We start from the raw sequence: 23,194 nt of genomic DNA, 5'->3' as shown, positions 1-23,194 counted from the left end.
AAAAAAAAAAAAACAAAGAAAGAAACAAGTAACACTGGCATAATTTCATAAGAAATGTGTGGAATACAAACAAAGAAAAGGAGAAAAATTTTTGCTGAGAACTATAAAAGCAGCCGTGGAACAATGGGAAATACACACTGCTAGCCAGTATGAGAAGAAGAAAGACTCAAAAATGTTATTTCTCCCAAAATTAATTGCTAAGTGTAATGCAACTCCATTAAAAGTATCAAGGTTGAGTAGAACAATTCTCATGCCACTGAACAGAGCTTCTTACATATGGACCCTTGTAAGAACCCACAGAGAGTTTTCTTGGACTACACCTGCTGTGTCCCTCCTTAGACTCACTAAACTGCAATTTGTAAAGACCACGTATACTCTGCCACAGCTTCCCAGATAACTCTGATACACAGCACTGGGTAAGAACAGGTGATTAGGAATAATAAACAAAAGGAAAGCTAACTGGAAGAAAAAGGATATGAATCTATTTTCAAGCTACAAAAATAAGATCAATGCAGTAGCTAAAGTATAGATAAACACATCAGTGGGGAAGAATAAACTTCTAAACTTCCCAGGAATGCTTTGTACTCACATGTGATAAAAGAGAAGTCATAAACTAACAGGGAAGAAATAGGCTGTTATCTAAATTGTTTTAAGAAAGCTGAAGAGGAGCTTAAACTTCAGCTATACTTCATACTACAAAGAGCTACACACACACACACACACACACACACACACACACACACTCAACCAGGTGCATTAAAAACTAAGATAGGTGGAGGGTCAAAAAGATAAGAACTAAAGAAATGACTGAAAAAGAAAAAATAAGAAAACTTAGGTTTTGTTTTTTTTTTACCAGATCACTTAAAATGAAGAAAAAAGGGGAACAGACATTGACCCACAAATTAGATTAGAATACAAACAGTGAGCAAACAGATGACAGATTATAAAACAGTAAACAGAATATGATTCTATTCTATACTATCAGCTCACCTATTTGTTAGGATATATACTCAAATGCTAACAGTAATTGACTCTGGTTGATTTTTTTCCTTCTTAGTTTATGTTCAGTTTCTTAATATCACTCAGTAAATTTGTATCACATTTAAATTTTTTAAATGATAACTTTTTCAAAGCTATTTAGTTAATTTTTTCACTGATTTTTTTTTTCATACAATGGCAATTTTGGCACATAATGCTGCTGCTGCTGCTGCTGCTGCTAAGTTGCTTCAGTCATGTTCGACTCTGTGTGATCCCATAGATGGCAGCCCACCAGGCTCGCTCGTCCCTGGGATTCTCCAGGCAAGAACACTGGAGTGGGTTGCCATTTCCTTCTCCAATGCAGGAAAGTGAAAAGTGAACATAATAGTGTAGGCTTAAACTCTTCACGTGTGTTTTAAGCATTTTCTTCATCTTAAAAAAATGTTGTCTGCTAAATACTGCTTTGTTATTTCTTATAAATTTTCAGCCTGCAGAAACTTTCTGCTCTAATAGATTGCAGTTTTTCAAAACTGGAATAACTAATTGTCCAACCTCAGCAGTAAGTTATGGCAACTGAGTACTCAATAAAAAGGATATACTGGAGCAAACCAAATTTCTATTAATACAACAGAGGATAAACAAGTTTGACACAGAGAAGGTGTAGTCCTTCAGTCATGTCTCTTTGCAATCCTACTGACTGTATGTAGCTGCCAGGCTCCTCTGTCCGTGGGATCTTCCAGGCAAGACTACTGGAGTGGGTTGTTGTTTCCTTCTCCAGGGGATCTACCAGACCCAGGGAATCACAGTCAGGCCTCAGGGGACCTGGTAAATAACTGCTCAATAAATGAGTCAGAATAAGATTATTCAATAGTTTAAGGGTCCTACCCTAAGACATCAGCAGGAACAACCTGAATGTCCAACACAGAATTCTTACAGCACTTTTTTTTTTTTTCCTGCAAAATGTATGCGTGCTCTAAGATAAATCCAAAGCTACAAAACATAAAGGACATTCACAATCCCAACAGATCAGACTAGATTTAAAACATTTCTATTTGGTCCAGAATTAGCAAGACACCCAAAAAAAGGAACACATGCCTGCAAAAAGTTCTAAGTGACGTTATGTTAAGTGAAATAAGCCAGTTACAAAAAGACAAACACTGGATGAGTCTATTTATATCAGGTATGTAGCCAAATCCATAGAAACACAGAGTAGAATGGTGGTTACCCAGGCCAGGGGGAGGAGGAAGTGGGAACTGGTTGAGTGGGCAGAGTTTCGCAAGATAAAAAAGTTTTGGACATCTGTTATATATTATGACTACTGAACTTTATACTTGAAAATGGTTAAGATGGTAAACTTTGTAATGTGTGTGTGTTTTTACTACAATTAAAAAGTTGATAAAAATTCTTAAAGTAACATAAAATGCCTCACATTTCACCAAATTACCAAGTCAAATGCCTGCTGTTGCTTCTGTTCAGCTTTCAAGCTAAGAATGCGTGATTTTCATGTTTTTTAATTGTTGGAAAAAAGTTTAGAGAGTGATATTTTGAGACATGTGAAAACTGTATGAAGTTTAAATGTCAGTGTCCATCAGTAAAGTTTTATGTATTGCCTAAGGCTGCTTTCTTGCTATTACAGCAGGGCTACATAGTTGCTTCAGAGACTGTATGTGTGCATGTGGTCAGCAAAGCTTTAAGTATTTACCCTCCTGGCGCTTCATGGGGAATGTTTTCTAATTCCTGATATGGGGTGTGGGAAACTGGGCTCTCTTCTGCACACTGAGTGTAAATGGCAATGAAATACAACACAAAGCAAGGACTTCGCATCTCCATACCTGTTAACCCAGCAGTGTTAGTTTATCAGAAAGAAAGGTAAAACTCACAGAAATTTTTATGTAAAACAAACTGTTGCAGCAAGATGAACCCAGGAAGTCTGATTCCAGACCCTAAGCTCAGAGCCAAGACTAAGGCGCAGTCTACACTTAAATACTGAACCAAAGAGAATAAAACAGCTTCTCGTGTTTTATCAAGTAACAACTGTTAAAACTGGTATTCCTGAAGTTCTATTATTCTGAATTAACAAATAACACCTTACAGTGATTACTACCAAGTTATATATTTATTTTAAAAGACATTTTTTAGGTTGAACCATATGAAATTACAGATATTCAAAGGTTTACAATATGAGTAGCAGGGCTCAGCTGCTAAAGATGGCTCAGATGGTAAAGAATCTGCCTGTAATGCAGGCAACCTGGGTTGGATCCTTGGGTTGGGAAGATCCCCTGGAGAAGGAAATGGCAGCCCACTCCAGTATTCTTGCCTCAGAAATCCCATGGACAGAGGAGCCTGGTGGGCTACTGTTCATGGGGTCACAAAGAGTCGGACACCACTGAGTGACTAACACTTACCTAGTATCATAAAATGAAAACTAGGCACAGATCAAACAAAATCCATCCTGAGTATGGATGAGCCCAAAATTGAAAGCTTACTTTCAGCAAAACAGCACATCTGTTGCATAAATTAATGTGATTACTTGAATTTTTATTGATTGTATAGTTTTGTTGGCATTTAATTTGCAAATTTGTTTTCTTTTATAACTTCATAAGTGCTATAACCTGACATGTATTCTGCACTGGCATCGATGTATGCAAAATTATGACAGACACAATTAGGTCAAATGGAGGATGTTTTCCTTGGAAAAGGAACTATTTCCAAAGTTTGAGGACACTGTGTGTATCATGTGAACATCAAAAGCATCCTAGCACACAATTTTGAGGGAAAAAAAAAAAAGAAGATCACAACCCACTTGCGCTCTGTCTCACAAATCAGGTATTAATGGCTGACAGCAGAGCCCAACCATCAGGGCAAGGGGCGGGGGGGTAACAGAAAGACCATTCTCACAAACCGTCACATTCAAAACGAAGCGGCCGTCTCTGAGCCTCAATTTTCTCTTCTGTAAAACTGGGACAATGGTTTACACTGTGGGGTTACAGAATGCATCAGAGGTACTCCAGGGAAAGCACATAACATCTAATAAACACACCTAACAGTAACTGAGCAGTTAACCCCATGCCAGACACGCATGCAATCTGTTGCACGTTTGCATGCAATTGCATACAGAATGTATGCATTTCTGTTGCCGCTTTCATGCATTTTTAGGCATATGACACTCTATAGACATCACTCAAAGAATAATTAGAGCCACCACACTCTCTGAAATAGGTCCCAGCATATCCCCGGTTTTAACAATGCTAAAGCTGAGGCCCTGGGATGCTCAGTCATCTGCCCAAAGGTCACGTAGCCAGTGAGAAGCCAGGCCAAGATAGGCTCGTAACATCTAACACTAGGAAGCTGTTTTTCTTCTCCACACAAAAGTACCTCAATCAATGGAAGCAATCATGATGATATCGGTGTCCCTAGTTTACCTGAATGAGAACACACAAATGTTGCTTCTCTGAAATCCAGCCACAGACCGTCCAGTGCACTGCAGCCTCTGAGGGGTCCTCCAGCCACTCGGATCATAAACCTTTCTGGAATTATATTTTTTAAACTGGTGTTAGGCTTCCCTCTATAAAATCGGGGCATACGGTGTACTCTTCTTTTCGAAAGGCTTCAAAATTTAGCTGACAGCAGTGTCAACGTCAATGTCCTCTTCTTGGGGTGCTAAACGGTCCCTCCCGAGCCTCTCCTCCTCCATGTCCCCAAGGTTGGAAACTCTAGACTTAGCCACGAGGCATCACGGTGCACATACACAGCATTTGTGGGAGGGAGACAGAGACATCGTCAGCACCAAGTACGCCACCCGGATGAAAAACTGCTTGGTACACAGCTGGTGACTAAACCCCAGAAAGGCCACGCCTCCAGCAATGAGCCTGTTTTCTCCTTATCTTCTATGTTCTTCCTGCTTGTGTGTGTTAAGTCACTTCAGTCACGTCCGACTCTTTGCAACCCCATGGACTGTAGCCCGCCAGGCACCTCTGTCCATGGGATTCTTCAGGCAAGAATACTGGAGTGGGTTGCCCTGCCCTCCTCCAAGGGATCTTCCCGACCCTGGGATCAAATCTGCATCTCTTAAGGTCTCCTGGGTTGGTAGGCCGGTTCTTTACCACTAGCAGCACCTGGGAAGCCCTTCTCCTGCTCAGAATGGAGCAAAAAAATGACAAAGATTTTCAAGTTCATTCCCAACTGGGAAATCAGCTTATTTTCATTTTTTAAATGAGTATTATAATAGAATGATAAAATAGATAATTTTCAGAAATGAGAAAAAATGCTATAAGGTGATAATAGTTCTCAACCACCCTCAAACCCTACATCCTAGAATCAAGTATACAATGCACCAAAAAATAAATGTAACAGAGCCTAACTTCTCTTGGAGGAAATCTAAACAGCCACTAGCAGTTTATAACTCCCAAAAAAGTTTAACCAAAGCCCTACAGTTTTGGTGTGGTTTTTTTTTGGGGGGGGGGGGCCCTGCATAGCTGCAACTTTGAAATGTTCCAAAATACTTTATTATATGGCCCTGCTAAAATGTTAGGTTTAAAAACAAACATAAATCCCTTTGAGAACCAATCTAAGCCTGACTTCACTGGTAGAAAAAACATGAGAAAGACACTATTAGTGCCATTTTTTCACAGCCTGTAGATAGTGTTCAGGAAAATTATTAACTACTATTAAGATGCGGTTAGGTATGAATCAGAGTAGACAATATGAAGAGCAGTAAAGGTACTTATGAAACAGAAATAGAGTCACAGACACAGAAAACAAATTTATGGTGACCAAAGAGGAAAGGGAAAAGGGGGATGAATCGGAGTTTGGGATTAACATACACACACTAGTTTATATAAAACAGACAACAAGGGCCTACGGCACAGCACAGGGAACTGCACGCAATATCTTGTAAAAACCTATGATGGAAAAGTGAAAGTGTCAGCCACTCAGTCGTGTCCGACTCTGTGCGACCCCATGGACTGCAGCCAGCCGAGCGCTGCTGTTCGTGGAACTCTCCAGGCAAGAACACTGGAGTTGCCCTTCCCTTCTCCAGGAGATCTTCCCAACTTGAGGATCCAACCCAGGTCTCCGGTATGCCAGGCCGACTCTTTCCAGTCTGAGCCCCGAGGGGAGCGCAGGCGCCGGTCTGCTTGCCTCCGCGGTGGAGAAGAATCTGAAAAAGACTGTATCACCGTGCTGTAGCCCTGAAACTAACGCAACACGGACCAACGACGGGTGCTGCCGGCCGCTCAGGCGGGGCCAGCCCTCGGTGACCCCGTGGACCGCAGGGCAGTAAGAACAGGAGTGAGAGCAGCCATCCTAACAGGTAGGTACAGCAGAAGGAGGGAGGGGCAGCTGTCTGAGCGCTTGCTCTGTGCCAGGCTCCGATCTAAGGGCGCTACACGGTCATCGCGTCGCTTTCCGGGTGACACAGGGCCCTAAGGCAGAGTCTGCAGATTCCTCTGCCCCAGTACTTAATACTATGTGACTTTGGGCAAATTATCTCATTTTCCTTACTTGCAAGTGGTGATAACATAAGTCACCTCACAAGGTTGCTGTGAGAATCAGCCGTTAAATATACGTGATATGCTTAGAACAGCCTCTGGTCCATAATAAAGACCAAAGGGCCAGTTTACTGTTATTATGATCTGATTTCAGAGATGGCGACGTGAGGCACAGAGTGAGTCACTTCTCCAGAGTCACACAGCTGGTGATGTCACACCTGGGGCTTGAGCCCAAGGCTGACTCTTAAGTCCATATACTTAGCCTCTTCAAAAAGGCCCCTGCAGCTTTCAAGTATATATTATATATATACACTTACTTATAAGTACATAAGTAAGGAGATCAGTCCTGAGTGTTCATTGGAAGGACTGATGCTGAAGCTGAAACTCCATTACTTTGGCCACCTCATGTGAAGAACTGACTCATCAGGAAAGACCCTGATGCTGGGAAAGATTGAGGTCAGGAGGAGAAGGGGATGACAGAGGATGAGATGGTTAGATGGCATCACTGATTCAACGGACATGAGTAAGCTCCGGGAGTGGGTGATAGACAGGGAGGCCTGGCGTGCTGCAGTCCATGGGGTCGCAAAGAGTCGGACACGACTGAGTGACTGAACTGAACTGAACTGATGTATATAAATATATGCATATATTTATATTTGCATCTCAGGAAAATGTGTAAGGAGTTCATCAAGTAGGATAAATGGTACCAGGGAATGAATGACTGTGCTGGAGCCTACTGGCTGAGCACCCCAGAGCCAAAAATTCCACTGGATGCTGATATTACACAAAACACAGACAGTCCCAGGTGTGGCCTGAAGGTCATGTTTTAGGGAGAAAGAACATGCACATAAATATTTTGACTTGGAACAACAATGGAAGATTGCAAAACCAGAAACAGCAAAAAAAAAAAAATGGAAACAGTCAGAAACAAGGTGTTTTCCTGACTCCAGGAACAAATATACCTTTTAAAATATCCTGCCCTAACCTTCCCCGCCCCCAGCATCACCATCTACCTCACTCCTCAAGCCATGAAATTTTCTATCTGACACACTCTCTCTTCAACATATTTTTGGTTGATCTTATCACTTCAGTAACTATTTTGACCTTCTGGTATTTATGTTTTTGAGGGAAAACATTTGTCAGAAGCATTGTTTACTTAAGAACAAGGAAGGGGGCTTCCCTGGTGGTTCTGGGGTAAAGAGTTGTCCAGCCAGTCCGAGCGATACGTGTTCGACCCCTGACCCGGGAGGGTCCCACATGCCTTAGCCTGGGCACCCCAACTACTGAGCTTGTGCTCTAGAGCACGGGGGCCACAGACACTGAGTCCAGGAACCTCAACTACTGCAGTCCGTGTGTCCTAGAACGCCTGCTCCATGACAAGAAAGGCCATGTGATGAGAAGGCTGTGCCCCGCAGCTAGAGAGAAGCCCACAGAGCAAGGAGGACCCGGTACAGCCAAGATCACACAAATAGACAATAGTAGTAAAAAAGAACAAGGAAGAGTCAAGATGTGCAGATGATGAAGATTAAGGCAGCAATAAATTTACTCTCCTTTTTTTCTACCCTTTTCATAGACTTTCACCCTTCTGTTGATTCAGAAAGAAGGTATCCTCCTGCATGTGGAAGGGCAAGATCAAAATTTTCTTTTTCTCCTACTTGATACCTACTCGATAACACATCAAGAGGGACTGTATTTCCACAATTCATTGTCTTTATTTTTTTTTACATAAGCAGAATTAACAACTTATGGCTATCTTTTCCTTTAGTGAAAATCTCAATGCAGCAATGAGAATGAAGCAAATTAACGGAAACGCAACAATTAAAAACTTTGTATGTCAGATGCTTTTTTAGAACACGGGAGCTATGTTCTTCCAGTTGACCACAAAACAGCCACTTTTCTAGGTAAAAGTCTAGTATTCACCAAGGCTCACTGACTTACTATAAGAAGCTTCTGTGCCAAACTGTTAGGAAATAAAAAATGGTTAGTTTTAAATCGGTCAGCCAAGTAGTACAGTAAAATCCTACCACACCAGCTTCAGGAATCTTCCTCAATGTTCCTAAGGTAAAGGCTATTTTACACGCCAGAATAAGAAAGCCTATGAAGATTAACCAAATACAATGTAACACTGCAATGTCAAATCCGGTGAAACTCTACTAGGACGCGTTTAAGTGTCCTCCAACACCAACAGATTAACAATGCAGCAAACTGTCCCGTGCACTATCAGAAAATAACAAAACAGCAACAACAACAAAAAAACTGATGAAAAAAAAAATACTAATGATACTTTTTAAGTCTAAGAGCGGAATGAGTTTTATCCACAAGGCTGGAGCACCCAATAAGAGAAAAACAGCAGACTCTTCTGGGTGTTTAGCAGAGAAGGGATCAGTTTGTCATAGGACCACATGCAGCCTTCCAGAAAGTCAAAGAGAAGCAGGCTGGGCCAGGAAAAAAAAAAAAAAAATCAATAGAAGCAATAAAATTTGCCACACAAAAACGTTCACATAAAGATGATATGAATACACACACATGGACTGCACAGTTTTTTCATTCACATCAGTACAACAACCGATGTACTATCATAATTCAGAAGAAAGGTTATTGGGTTCTTTTGTTCCTTCTCTTGATGGGCCCTCTGTGCTCTAAGTTATACCAATTTGAAATGAACAGGACTTGCAGTACTCTAAAATAAGCATTTCACACGTAGTTTTTTTTTTACCAAGTATTTCATTTATTTCGCCCCGTATCATACAGGAAACTCGCTCTAACAAACCTAATGCAGCTCCTCTATGAGTCATTCCAGTAATACAGAGCTAGTTTAGCAAGTCTGCGGCTGCCCTTTCCCGTATGTGTATTGAATCAGGTCAATATGAATTGAATCGTAGCCCTAAAATGATGTTCACGTCTTAACTTCTAGTACCTGTGAATGTGACCTTATTTGAAAATAGGGTCTATGCGGGTGATCAAGCTTAGGTCACAGGAATGGGCTATCATCCAACGACTGTGTCCTTAATAAACACAGGAAACAAAGACAGTGTGGTACAGAAGAAAGGCCAGGTGAAGACAAAGGGAGAATTCTATCGACAAGCCAAGGGATGGCTGGAGCTACCAAAAGTTCAGAGAGAAGGAGGGGCTCTCCCTCACATTCCGAGAGGAAAGCAGCCCTGCCAGGACACTGATCTCAGAGCCTCTGGAACTCTGAGACAGTCAGATTCTGAGGTTTAAGCCATTAGCCTGTGGGCTTTTGTTAGAGCAGCCCCAGGAGATGAACACACAGGCCGTGGCCTGAGTTGTCCCCAGCTTGCAGGGTGTGGCTGGGCACTCGAGACACCTCCCAGAACCCTTGCAGCACACACGATTCCACCCTGGTGCGAACTGATGTGAAAAACCCAGAGACGAGGGTAGGAAATACGTCCTTCTGAAATGTTAAAGAGGTCCTGCATTTGTTTAAAACACATTTTCCATGTTTTACTTCCCTTCCTCCGTACAACCACGCTGGGGAAGAAATCGGTAAGCAGGCAAGGAAACTAAACCTCGGCCAGCTGGATGTTCTGGCCAGTGTTACATGAACACCAGGGCAGAGCTGCTGTTTGCATCATTTTTTCTCTAGTAGGGAAGAATATAACCCTAAATATTTTCATTTGGAACGACGGTGGCACTTAGAAGTGGTGCCTTTTCAAGTGACCCCAGGAAGAAAAAGAATGACATCACACAGAATGAGTAGGCGGAGGACCTTCGTGACCCAGGCCAGGTGGAGCAGACCAGAAGAAACTGGTAGAAAAGGTGACACATCACTTCTGAACTTAGCCTTGAAGGAAGAGATGGAGAGACTACTGGGAAAGAGGTACCGTGGGGGCTGCAAAGAGTCAGACGTGACTGAGCGACTAAGCCCACGGTGCATGGGCTTCCCTGGTGGATCAGCTGGTAAAGGACCCGCCTGCAATGCAGGAGACCTGAGTTCCATCCCTGGGTTGGGAAGATCCCCCAGAGGATGGCATGGACACTCACTCCAGTATTCTTGCCTGGAGAATCCCATGGACAGAAGAGCGTGGTGGGCTACAGTCCATGGGGTTGCAAAGAGTTGGACACGACTGAGCAACTAAGCACAGCACAGCACCATGGTGAATACACGAAACTTCAAGGAGAAAAACAGTCAAGTAAATGGAAGGTCTCAGCAAACACGAGGAAGGCCTTCAAGTGACTAATTGAGAAGTCCAGGGAGAGCTGAAATGGGCTTAAAGTAAGAGACGGGCTCTTCCACTGAGCTCATAGAAGGGTCACCATCGAGAGACTCGACATGCAGACATCTCTGTCAGGTTTTTAGCAAAGTGTGAAGAAGGAAGCTGTCCCAGGAGCAGTGTTAAACTCAGGTGAGTGGCCAAGCAACCTGGAGTTGTGCGGTTTTGAAAAGCTGGTTATGACCGAAGAGAATGTAATGAATCTATTCAGACGCTCTACGTTTCAAGCATTGGCAAGGCATCCCTAACATCTTTCTTCTTTCCGCCTGTATTTCTACACACCCTGGCCTCCTTGGGAATCTCTGGGGGAGAGGGGTCCCCATGCCAACCTCAGGACCTTGTGCTTGCTCTTCCCTCTCCTTGGAAGAGGGTTTGTGCATTGTGAGTTCTCCCATTTCATTTGGGTCTTAGTTCAGACGCCACATCTTCAAAGAGGTCCTCTTGACTATCCTATATGAGGGGACCTCCTCTGTCATTCTCAAGTTCCTTACACAGCTTCATTTTTCCTTACAGGACTTATCTGAAATTATATATATAATAATGTATATACATATTTATTTATAAAAAAGCAGCAGAGACATTACTTTGCCAACAAAGGTCTGTCTAGTCAAGGCTATGGTTTTTCCTGTAGTCATGTATGGATGTGAGAGTTGGACTCTAAAGAAAGCTGAGCGCCAGAGAATTGATGCTTTTGAACTATGGTGTTGGAGAAGACTCTTGAGAGTCCCTTGGACTGCAAGGAGATCCAACCAGTCCATTCTAAAGGAGATCAGTCCTGGGTGTTCATTGGAAGGACTGATGTGAAGCTGAAACTCCAATACTTTGGCCACTTCATGTGAAGAGTTGACTCATTGGAAAAGACCCTGATGCTGGGAGGGATTGGGAGCAGGAGGAGAAGGGGACAACAGAGGATGAGATGGTTGGATGGCATCACCGACCCGATGGACATGAGTTTGGGTGAACTCTGGGAGTTGGTGATGGACAGGGAGGCCTGGCATGCTGAATTCCATGGGGTCGCAAAGAGTTGGACATGACTGAGTGACTGAACTGAACTGAATATTTATATATTTATTATATTAATACTTAATTTATATGTATATATTATATTATATTTATATATTTTTAAATTTACTGATTAGCTACCATGCCCATTAATATGTCAACTCCATGAATACAGGGATCTTGTGTATCTTGGTCATAGATATAGTCCCAAAGCTTGGCATAAAGTTTAAAACTCACTAAATATTTGTTGAATGAATAAAAGGAAATCCCATCTTATTCCCAAGTATAATTGATGTCATCCCCTGAAACACTTCTAGTCCATGGTCACTGCCACTTCCCAGTACATACAGCAGGCTTAGCACCTCGTCAATCCACTTGGATTAGTTCAGACGCCACCCACCACTCCCACTGCCACCCGGGCCCCCCTCCAACTCACTCCCCCAACAGATGACCCTACCAAAACAAAAATCTCATGGGGTCAGCAACCCGTTTCAACACTCTCCACGGTCCTTGGGATAAAGACCAAACTCTTAACTGGCCCCAGCCTGAGTATCCAGCCTCACCTCACTCCATTCTCCCCAGAATTCTAAGTCCTCAGTTCCTTGATTCCAGCCTATTCCCTTCTGTTTCGGGGCTTCAGCACTAACTTCCCTCTGCTGTGTGCAACACTCTTTTCCCCACTTTTCCTCACGTTCTCCTACTCATGCTTCTGTTATCATGCAAACATCACTTCCTGGTGGGGGGGGGGGCGGTTCCTGTTATACAAACCCACAAAACCTACCGCTCTCTTCAGAGCATTTACCTCTGTTTGTAATCATGCAATTATTAATTGCTGTGCTTTTTAAAAAGTTAATTAATGACTCTCTTCATCTTGTACTCTACGCTCCACGACAGCCACGGATCACGAATGTTTTGCTCCCTCTTGGATCTCCAGGGTCAAGAGTGGCCCTGGGAACATGGCTGGCACAGAATAAGTGATGTTGAATAAGTGATGTGTGCATGCGTGCAAAATCGCTTCAGTCGTGTTCGACTCTTTACAACCCTATGGACTGTAGCCCCACCGGGCTCCTCTGTCCATGGGATTCTCCAGGCAAGAACACTGGAGTGGGTTGCCATGCCCTCCTCTGGGGCAATCTTCCTGACCCTGGGATGGAAACTGCGTCTCCTGTGGTTCCTGCATTGCAGGCAGGTTCTTTACCGCTGAGCTACCAGGGATGCCTACCCTATCAGAAACATAAAGCTAGAAGTTAATATTGAATACACAGATGTAAAAACTTTCCACAAACACTTAACGAAAGCCAAACACAAAGAAATTAGTGGAAAACTCTAACAGGATGACAAGCTGCTATTAAAAACACAGAAGGAGACAGGGAAAGCCCAGGGCAATGCAAACTTTGAAGTGGGGCTGACTGCAGACTAGAAAAGAATGGGACCAACACGCTCTGTTTTATTAAGTAACTGGAACCAGTTCAAACAATTTGCTAAAACTACATAGTTATGACTTAGGTAATGGCAGTAACTAGGTGAAAGGTTGCATTTACATATCCTATTAACAGACTCCTTGACTCATCAGTCTCTCTGGAGACATTTATCTATGCAAAGAAACCCTTCAGACTCTCCTCCTCGGCATTTTCCCTTATAAAAATTCTCCCCAAAGTCCTTAGTCCCCTGGAAAATGTTTTAAAGACATTTCACTGTGGTCGATTAGGCATGCAGTAATAGCTAAGCGAGGCAACTTGGCCATGGAGGAAATGGTTTATAATAGAACAAACCTACTTTGCTCCTGATTAAAATTACTGGTGTGCAACTTGACAAAATGCACACCCTCAAAAGTTCTGAGCACGTCAGGAAGTCACAGGTTAAAGGACGAAGCCGAATATGTGACCTCAGGGTTACTGTTATAATAACCTAACGTCAGAACCCAGATCCCTCTAAATCCTCTAGGGGAAACAAAGAGCTGATCACTTTATTTTGATTTCCTTATTTCAGGCCGATTTTAAAATAAGATGTTAACAGTGACGTGGGCGAAAAGCAATCTGGTATCACTTCCTTTCACGTGAACCCGTCAGTGACTCATGCAATAAACAGCAGGTCTCCTGGTTCATTTCGCTGCTGGAGCCAGTTTTCCAAAGATGATTTACCACACCCAGCCTGAGAAGGGGCAGCGTGAAACTGGTGGAATTCTGGTCTTCAGAAATACAACAGACAACAATGATTTCTAATGTCACGCTGTCTGTATAAAGAGAACGGAGGCACAAGTCAATGCAAGCCTGAAGCCGGGTTAGGAACCATGGCAAACAAGCAGGAGAGAGGAAAAGGAAAGCACACTGAAGACTGATGTGGCCATATTTGGGGGGCAAAGGAGGGAAGAACGTGGCCGGGGGGGTCTCCAAACTTTTCCACTCCTACCAAAATAAAATATTTTAACTCATAATTAAAAAAAATAAAACATTTAGCAAAGTAGCATTAAAACACTAAATGGAGCAAAACCTCCCTATCTGAAACCTTTATGGAGGGACTCTGCTGCTGCTGCTGCTGCTAAGTCGCTTCAGTCGTGTCTGACTCTGTGCCACCCCATAGAAGGCAGCCCACCAGGCTCCCCTGTCCCTGGGATTCTCCAGGCAAGAACACTAGAGTGGGTTGCCATTTCCTTCTCCAGTTACATGCAAATGATCATCTTTCTACTTCAAAATTAACATTTCCTCTTTATGAAAGCTTTCCTCAAAAGAGTTCTAGAAGGGGGCATCCTTAGCAGGTTCTGGGTAGTGAATATAAGCACTCAATAAGATCGACCTTTAAAACAGTCTAAAGCTTTGATTTTTTAAAAACATGAGTTAGTCTTCGTATAAGTGAAATGTGACCGTGCTACAAATAACGACCATCATGAAGCAAATTCCTTCCAGCACAGGTACGTGAAATTCACAATATCTGAAGTTTCTGAAAAGTCATTACTTCTCATAGAAATAGCAGATGGTAGCCTGATTCTTGGAGAAGACAATGGCACCCCACTCCAGTACTCTTGCCTGGAGAATCCCATGGATGGAGGAGCCTGGTAAGGTGCAGTCCATGGGGTCGCTAAGAGTCAGACACGACTGAGCGACTTCACTTTCGCTTTTCACTTTCATGCATTGGAGAAGGAAATGGCAACCCACTGCAGTGTTCTTGCCTGGAGAATCCCAGGGACGGGGGAGCCTGGTGGGCTGCCATCTATGGGATTGCACAGAGTCGGACACGACTGACGCGACTTAGCAGCAGCAGCAGCAGCAGCAGCAGCAGCAGCAGCAGCAGCAGCAGCAGCAGCAGCAGCCTGATTCTTCCGTAAGGGTCTCCACCTGTACTCTTTAGAATTCCTACCCTTGTCCCTTGTTTTGCTTACATTGTAATTGCAGCACCAGCAGTCAACAGGGCACCCTCAATATGGGTCAAAATGTGTCCCTTGCGGCTGCCGCAGCTGTTGACTAGACTGACAGTTACAGAGGACAGGAAGAAAGTTGTGCTGTCTCTTCCCAAAGATTGTGGTCCACGCCCTCCTCAACACAAGCTGCCCGCATCTGATAGGAATGCAGATCTGTTGCTTTTCTTGGGTCCTGGCGCTTCCCCACCTCCGCTGTGTCATTTAAGGTTGTGATTTACACTTCTGTGTTTTTGTGGGTTGGTTTTTTTTTTTTTCTGAGTCCAGTTTCTTCTTTTCCTGAGGCCGTCCTCATAAACTCCCTGAACAGGAGCCAGGTGGAAATCTCCCTGTCCCCTCATCCTGTCCTTGCATGCAGGTGGCACAGCTGGGTGGCAGCAGGCACTGTCTGGGTGCTGCTGGACCGGCTGGGTTCCGGAACCTCGCTGCCCATGTGCCATTCTTGTTCTTGCCCGTTACGCACAGCTTGGAGATGGAGCTGAAGGCAGCATTCAGAGGCTCCAGCTCCTTTCAGCCCAGACCTCTAGCTCATGGTCACATGTGATTTTGAGGAATGCCACCTGTATGGAAAACTCGCATAGCCACACGGCCCCAGTCCACCCAGTCTCCAAGCCAACAGTGCAGACAATTCTCTACATTTTCCCCTCAGCAGGTATGAGCTAAATACCGTACTAATTATTCACGCAGAAATACTTCCTTTGTACAAAGGCACCTCTATGAATCTAACACCACCTAACAGGCATCATTTCCATGCTGCCATAGTCAACAGCGTCTGTCTCTACTCATCCAAGAATACAAAAAGTCTGAAGCTTTAAACCAGCAACATCCAACAGACCTTTCAGACCTTTCTGCAACGATGGAACTGTTTTATTATCTGCTCTGCCCGCTACAGTAGCCACTCGCCACGTTTGGCTATTAAGCATTTGCCATGTGGCTAGAGTGACTGAGGAAGTAACATTTTTTCATATTAATTAATTGAAACAAGTCTAAACAATGTGGCCCCTGGCTAAGTTCCGTGGCTAGTACTAACAAATAAGCGTGCCACAGTTTCATGGCTGCTGTCACAAGGAATGAGATTATTAGGTCAGAGACAAAGGATTACATTACTCAAAAAAACAAAAAACCAGTCGCAGGAGTATTAGCATAGTTATGCCAGTTCTATGAAACACAATTCCTACAGTATGACGGTTAGAGGGCAGGCAATACCTATCCACCCAGTGATTTGCACTAGAGAGGGGATTCCTGAGCTTAGAGTGTACCAAATCTTTTATAACGCACAGTAAACTGACCTATGCTTTGCTCCATAGACAAAGACTACTTCTATTTTCCATAGCTATATGCTGTACCAAAGTCCCTGAAAAGATAGTCTGGAATGAAAACAGTCAGCGCCTCTGCTCACAAGATGTGCGGATACCTGAGGGACTAAGGGAGAGCTATTTCCCAATAGTGGAAGTTCAAACACATCTCTGCAACCTACCCATCTGTGTCCAATCCTGCTTGAGTATCTGCTTCTAGATGGACTTCTTAATAGCACCATTGTGACAGCTTTCAAAACAGTTATCACTATAGCCTCTCCCCAGGCATTTTTCCATACAGTAGCTAGAATGGGGGTTTCCCAGGTGGCACAGTGGTAAAAAAGAATCTGCCTGCCAATGCAGGAGACACAAGAGATGCAGGTTCGATCCCTCGGTCAGGAAAATCCCCTGGAGTAGGAAATGGCAACCTACTGCAGTCTTCTTGCCTAGCAAATCCCATGGACGTGCTATCGTCCATGGGGTCGCAGAGAGTCAGACCTGAATGATGGAACACATGCACACGCGCACACACGCAGACACAGCCAGGATACACCTCGTAAACAAACCTCATCAGCGCTGTCGCTCCAGGCTTCGATGTCATCCGCTGCGCTCGGGATTAAGCCAGCCCTCCTCGGCCAGCGCCACGAGGCCCTGAAGGAAGCGGGTCTGCCCCTACCTACGGGCTCGTCCATCGCCTCTTCTGAGATGCTTTCCTTTGCTGCACTAAACTTCTCTCATTCCCTAAAAGGCAGGCCATACAGTGGTGGCCCCGGGTTGAATACCAACTACAAAATGCATCTGTTTTGGCCCCCACGATAAGTTTTAAAAACATTTTGGCCATTTCACATTCACGAAATATGAATATTAAGCTCCTCTTTAAAAATCAGGGCGTCTGGCAACACTTGGCTGCCTCCCAACCTGACAGCGCTGGGCTGCAGTTGAGTTTCTACTGATCCCTGTAGACGAAGCCTGGGTTCTCCGGCCGCCAGCCCGCTCCAACTCTCCCTTCTTTATGCTTTGACATTATCCACCTGACTTCGGCTCCAAGCACGAGGCTCTGTTCGCCTTGGTCTGGGACACTCTTCAGTCCTCCAGCTTCTTCGGTCACAGACTATCACTCACTCTCCAGGGCGTAGTACGCTCATGGGAAGTCTTCCCTGACCAACCCCAGTTGGGATCAGGCGATCCACTGTATGACACCTATCCACTGAGGCCTCCACTATCATCCTGTCTGTTGTCTGTGGGTCTCTGCACTACTCCACACACCAATCACCCAAGACTGATGATTTTCTGTTTAAAGTCTGTACCTTGCCCCAAACTTTTACGTCCTAAGAAAGTGACACTAACTGGCTTGTATCCTATTGCATGCCAGTGCCTACGAAGCCCCAATACATAGTAGGAGCTCAATAAACCCTTGTTAAATAAATTAATAAAGCCATTGAGGTGAGGTGAGGTGAAGTCACTCACTCGTGTCTGACTCTTTGCGACCTCATGGACTGTAGCCTACCAGGCTCCTCCCTCCACGGGATTCTCCAGGCAAGAGTACTGGAGTGGGTTGCCATTTCCTTCTCCAGGGGATCTTCCTGACCCAGGGATCGAACCCAGGCCTCCCGCATTCTGGGCAGATGCTTTAACCCCGGAGCCACCAGGGAAGCTATTGGGAATGGCTAATTCAAAATACTGAAGGTGGCGATGTAGTCATGTTTTTATGCACGTATTTATTTTAAAACTTTGGACCTCTGAATTGTCATTCTCCTCCCCCCAGAACACTAAAATAACTACCTGCATAATAGGGATGAAACTAGTAACAGGCAATATGCTAATAAGCACTTCACATTGATTAGTTCATTTAATCCTTACAATAGCCTTTTGAGCTAAGTACTTCCTTTATTACTATTATTTGGCAGATGAGGAAACTGAGAATTTGGGAGATTAAAAGTAACTTACCCAGAGTTACAAGACTAGTAAATGCCTGGCGGGACTCAAACCCAGGCTCATCAAAACCCCAAAGCCAAAATTGTTAACCATACACGATTTATAAATGTGAGATTTTTGATGCGCACTGGATGATGAGAGACCACGCGTGGTAAGGACAAACCAGAGAGCTATTTTCAGGCTATTGAAAGTACAGTTCTACTCCTGCCATTAGCTGCGCAACCTTGGCTGAGAAGAAGGTCTCATTCTCTATATCAGTACAGAAAACTGTAGAGACAAGACGCTGCCAACTTCTCCCTTGGAAGTGGGAGGAGAAGGGGATGACAGAGGATGAGATGGTGGGATGGCATCACCAACTCAATGCACATGAGCTTGGGTGAACTCCAGGAGTTGGTGATGGACAGGGAGGCCTGGCGTGCTGCGGTCCATGGGGTCGCAAAGAGTCGGACACGACTAAGCGACTGAACTGAACTGAACACTCAGAAGACTTGAGAGCACAGGCCACCAACTACCAACATAATGCAGACAGCCCTTCTCTTTGGCTATTTGTACGTGCTTTCCACAATCAGCTTTTACTAACTGAAGGAGTTAAAAGGAGAGAGAAAGTTCTTACACGCACAAGAAGCTTTCTGGCTTGATATTCGTGACCATTACACCAAATCACACAGGTCCAGGGCAGTGACACAATCTTTAACCTCAGCTCACAAATAGGAAAATGCAGGTACTGAGCAATAAGGCCAAGTGTACAGTTAACTTCATCTTCCTCAGGCTGCCCAGAAACCCGCCTTGCCTCCCTGTGTGGGCTGAGCCCAAGCTCTCAAAGCCAAGCGGTGGTGGTGGTTTAGTCGTTTATTCGTGCGCGACTCTTTGTGACCCTATGGACATCAGGCTCCTCTGTCCACAGGATTCTTCAGGCAAGAATACTGGACTAGGTTGCCATGTCCTTCTCCACTCAAAGCCAAGTACTGGTAGGTCATGTCTATGAAATTCTACACATATCCTGCAGATGGGTGAATTCTTCCAAGGAGCAGGAAAAGAATCAGAAATGTCACCAAGTCACACCAAATACAACCTGATGGTCCATCTGGTTTTTCCAAGTGGGATTCCTGCCCATTCTTTGCGTCAAGTCAAACATTTTTTAAATGGTTTCTTAAAAAATGTCTAAGAATCTTGCAACCTTCTTTTTTCAAATCTTGTAACTTTTTAAGCCAAATTCTAGAACCAATCCAGGGCCCACCAGGCCACAAAGTGTTCAAGTTTCAACTTATTTTAATCTCTGTATTTTTTCCCTAGGCATTATAATTTCCTTTTTCAAGGACTTGAGAAAAAATTGTATATGGACATCATAGATTCACTGACTAAAGTTAGAACTGAAATTTCTACAGTTTTTAATGGGCTTCCCCTGTGGCTCAGTTGGTAAAGAATCTGCCAGCAACGTGGGAGACCTGGGTTCGATACCTGGGTTGGGAAGAGCTAAGGAGAAGGGAAAGGCTTTTTAAGAGTTTTTAACATTTATTACTACATACGCATATATGGATGCTTTTCTGAGCTTTCATTCTAAAAATATAGATTTTATTTCCAAGGATGGCTCCCATTTGATGATGTAGAGGCTCTTGAAATTTTATTTCAGAAAACACCAGCTTAACTAAACTTACTGTTTCCAATCTACTGAGTATATTCACCAAAAAGTGGTCTTAAAGGGCCTTCAGTAATGTATTCTTGACTACTCTGCCATATGTAGTTATTAGAATATATGATATTTATATAAAATATGAAATAAAAACATTAGTACTTAAGTTAGATTCAAAGTTTCTCTAGGGCAAGGAATATATTCTATCCGTTAATTCAGTCACTAGTTGTGTCCAACTCTTTGCAGCCCCATGGACTGCAGCATGCCAGGCCTCCCTGTCCACCACCAAATCCCACAGTTTACTCAGACTCATGTCCATTGAGTCAGTGATGCCATCCAACCATCTCATCCTCTGTCGTCCCCTTCTCCTCCCGCCTTCAATCCTTTCCAGCATCAGGGTCTTTTCCAGTGAGTCAGTTCTTCAAATCAGGTGGCCAAAGTATTGGAGTTTCAGCTTCACATCAGTCCTTCCAATGAATATTCAGAACTGATTTCCTTTAGGATGGACTGGCTGGATCTCCCTGCTATCCAAGGGACTCTCAAGAGTCTTCTCCAACACCACAGTTCAAAAGCATTAATTCTTTGGCGTTCAGCTTTCTTTATAGTCCAACTCTCACATCCATATATGACTACTGGAAAAATACTAGCTTTGACTACAGGGACTTTTGTTGGCAAAGTAATGTCTCTGCTTTTTAATATGCTGTCAAGATTGGTCATAGCTTTTCTTCCAAGGACCAAGCATCTTTTAATTTCATGGCTGCAGTCACCATCTGCAGTGATTTTGGAGCCTCCAAAAATAAAGTCAGCCACTCTTTCCATTGTTTCCCCATCTATTCGCTATGAAGTGATGGGATCGGATGCCAGGATCTTCGTTTTCTAAATGTTGAGCTTTAAGCCAACTTTTTCATTCTCTTCTTTCACTTCCATCAAGAGGCTCTTTAGTGCTTCTTCACTTTCTGCCATAAGGGTGGTATCATCTGCATATCTGAGGTTATTGATATTTCTCCCAGCAATCTTGATTCCAGCTTGTGCTTCATCCAGCCCAGCATTTTACATGATGTACTCTGCATATAAGTTAAATAAGGAGGGTGAAAATATGCAGCCTCCACGTACTCCATTCCCGATTTGGAACCAATCTGTTGTTCCATGTCCAGTTCTAACTTTTGATTCTTGACCTGCATACAGATTTCTCAGGAGGAAGGTCAGGTGGTCTGATATTCCCATCTCTTTAAGAATCAAAGGCTTTGACATAGCCGTTAATAGAAAGCAGCACATAGAAGCACATAGCACAATGCATTGCACAATATAGAAACTCATGAAATGCCTACTGAATCAGGAATTCATAAACAACGGGCCACAGCTACTGAACCTCAAGTCTAAAGCTGACTTCTTAGGCCTTTTAACTGCTTTCTTCATAAGTAAGAGTGGTGCTAACAATGCTTCTTATGCCTGTACTTTTAAATGGAAAATTTACAAATGATAGTGCACATGTAGCTTGTTTGAGCTAAATTCTGAACTTACTTCACTAAAATAAGTCTACTTCCTGAACTGTTGAAATTAAAAGAAAATTTAAATTTGTACCTAAGATGGAAAAAAAGAGGTTTTAAAGACTGTCAAGCACCCTAAGCAAGCACAGAACTTATTTCCAAAGACGTGTGCTAATAACGACCTTCTGCTATTTGAAAGCCTATGACCACAGAAGAAATATGTAAGATCCATAGCTCTGCACCTTTGGGTGAGGAAGAGATGATTTCAATTCGGAACACTAAATATCAGACCGAGAAACACGAGTTTTGACCCAAAGCAGTCAGGGACATAAAATCAATCTTGTCTCAGCTGAAGGACCTGAACTCAGGTAACTAGAACACAGGACGTTCAGAAGACCAGGGACCATGGCTCAAAATCAAGGAACACATCTGAATCATCCTCACACCGACCCTCAGCAGCGGACAAAGAGGACCCACGGTTTACAGACGAGAACACAGGGTGTCCAGAAAAGGTCGCGTCCCAAGGCCACCTTGATGGGAAGGAGACTTAGAAGCAGGCTTCATTGCCTAGTTTCCAAGTATCCGAGCTGTGGTTACTTTCCATCCCGCCTCTGCAATCACCCTTCGCGGGCGTGTTATCCTCTCCGGCTGGCAGAAAACGGGCAGGAAGGCGTGCGGAGCTGGGCAAGGACAAGAGACCAGAGCGCAGCGAATTTCCACCGCTTCCTGGCTCTCGCCGACACCCGGGCACCTCGGGCAGCCACTGGGCTGAGCCCCGCGCTTCCACCCAAAGCCAGTCCGGGGCGAGGGACGGGTGGAGGGGGAGTAGCGATCAGGGAGCCGGGGAGCCTTTCTCACCGGCAGGGAGAGCTCTCCAAGTTGAGGGTAGGAGGCAGAAAAGGGCGAAAGAACTATCTCGCCCACAGAGGGGCGAGGGCGCCAGGAGAAGCACGAAGGAAGGAGCCCCGGACAGGAGGGTGACCCTTCGCCCACGGCCTCGGCTCCCAGGGGTGCCGAGGGCTGGTCGGAGAAGTCGGGGGGGGGGGACTCGCAGCGGTTGCGAGGCGCGCTCGGTCCCCGAGACCCTCCCCGGGCGCGGCGCCAGGGCCCCCCCGCGACCCCCGGGCAGCCCGGGTGGAAACCCACGCCCGCGCGCGCGGGCAGCCGAGACAGCGGGCTCCGGGCGCCCGCGGGCATCCGCGCAACTTCGCGGGCCCCCTCCCAGGCCCCCACCCGCGCCCGCGCCCCGCGCGCCCGGCGGCGGCCGCGGCACCCACCTGCGCGGCGGCGGGCGCAGCCCGGGACGGAAGCGCGAGCGGCGGGCGGAGTTCGTCGCGAGGCTCCGGCTCCCGGGGCGGGGACAGGCCGAGCGCGCGGCGGCGGCGGGGGCGGCGGGGGCTCCCGGTGACTCCGCCCGCCGCGCGCACTCCGCTCCGGGGAGCGGCTCCCGGGCCCGCCCCGCGCCCCGTCCTGCCGCGCGCGGGGGGTTGCGGAACGCGGTCCCCGCGGGCTCGCGCGCCGCGTCCCGGGGGCCTCCCCGCGGGGGCCTCCGTCCCGGGGGTTGGCACTTACTCGCGGCCCGGAGGCGGCGGCCAGGCGGGGCTCCCGCCCGGGGCAGGGAGAGGGGTCAAGGCCGCGACCGAGAGTCCCCGGAGGCCCGAGGAGCCGCCGGGCGAGGTGGCCGCGCAGGCTGCCCGGAGCGAGGCCGCGGAAAATGTCCGACTGGCTCCC

General features: G+C 45.3%; 1 protein-coding gene across 22 annotated transcripts in view; it reads right to left on the bottom strand.

Moving 5' to 3' along the window:
- The window catches only part of PAM (peptidylglycine alpha-amidating monooxygenase), a 321,661-nt gene extending 298,893 nt beyond the window's left edge, over positions 1-22,768 (bottom strand). For 19 of the 22 annotated variants that reach the window (XM_060416038.1, XM_060416040.1, XM_060416039.1 and 16 more), the window contains exon 1: positions 22,741-22,768. The gene's annotated coding sequence lies outside the window, so the exon portion shown is untranslated. Of the gene's footprint in view, positions 1-4,400; positions 4,506-22,740 lie in introns of all 22 variants that reach the window. The other 3 variants (XM_060416042.1, XM_060416041.1, XM_042250794.2) reach the window with 1 other exon arrangement.
- Between the last annotated feature and the right edge of the window lie 426 nt (positions 22,769-23,194).

Source organism: Ovis aries, chromosome 5 (assembly GCF_016772045.2).
Source record: "Ovis aries strain OAR_USU_Benz2616 breed Rambouillet chromosome 5, ARS-UI_Ramb_v3.0, whole genome shotgun sequence".
Classification (NCBI taxonomy): Eukaryota; Metazoa; Chordata; class Mammalia; order Artiodactyla; family Bovidae; genus Ovis; species Ovis aries.
The sequence above is the reverse complement of the archived record's forward strand: the minus strand, read 5'-3'. Positions and strand labels throughout refer to the sequence as shown.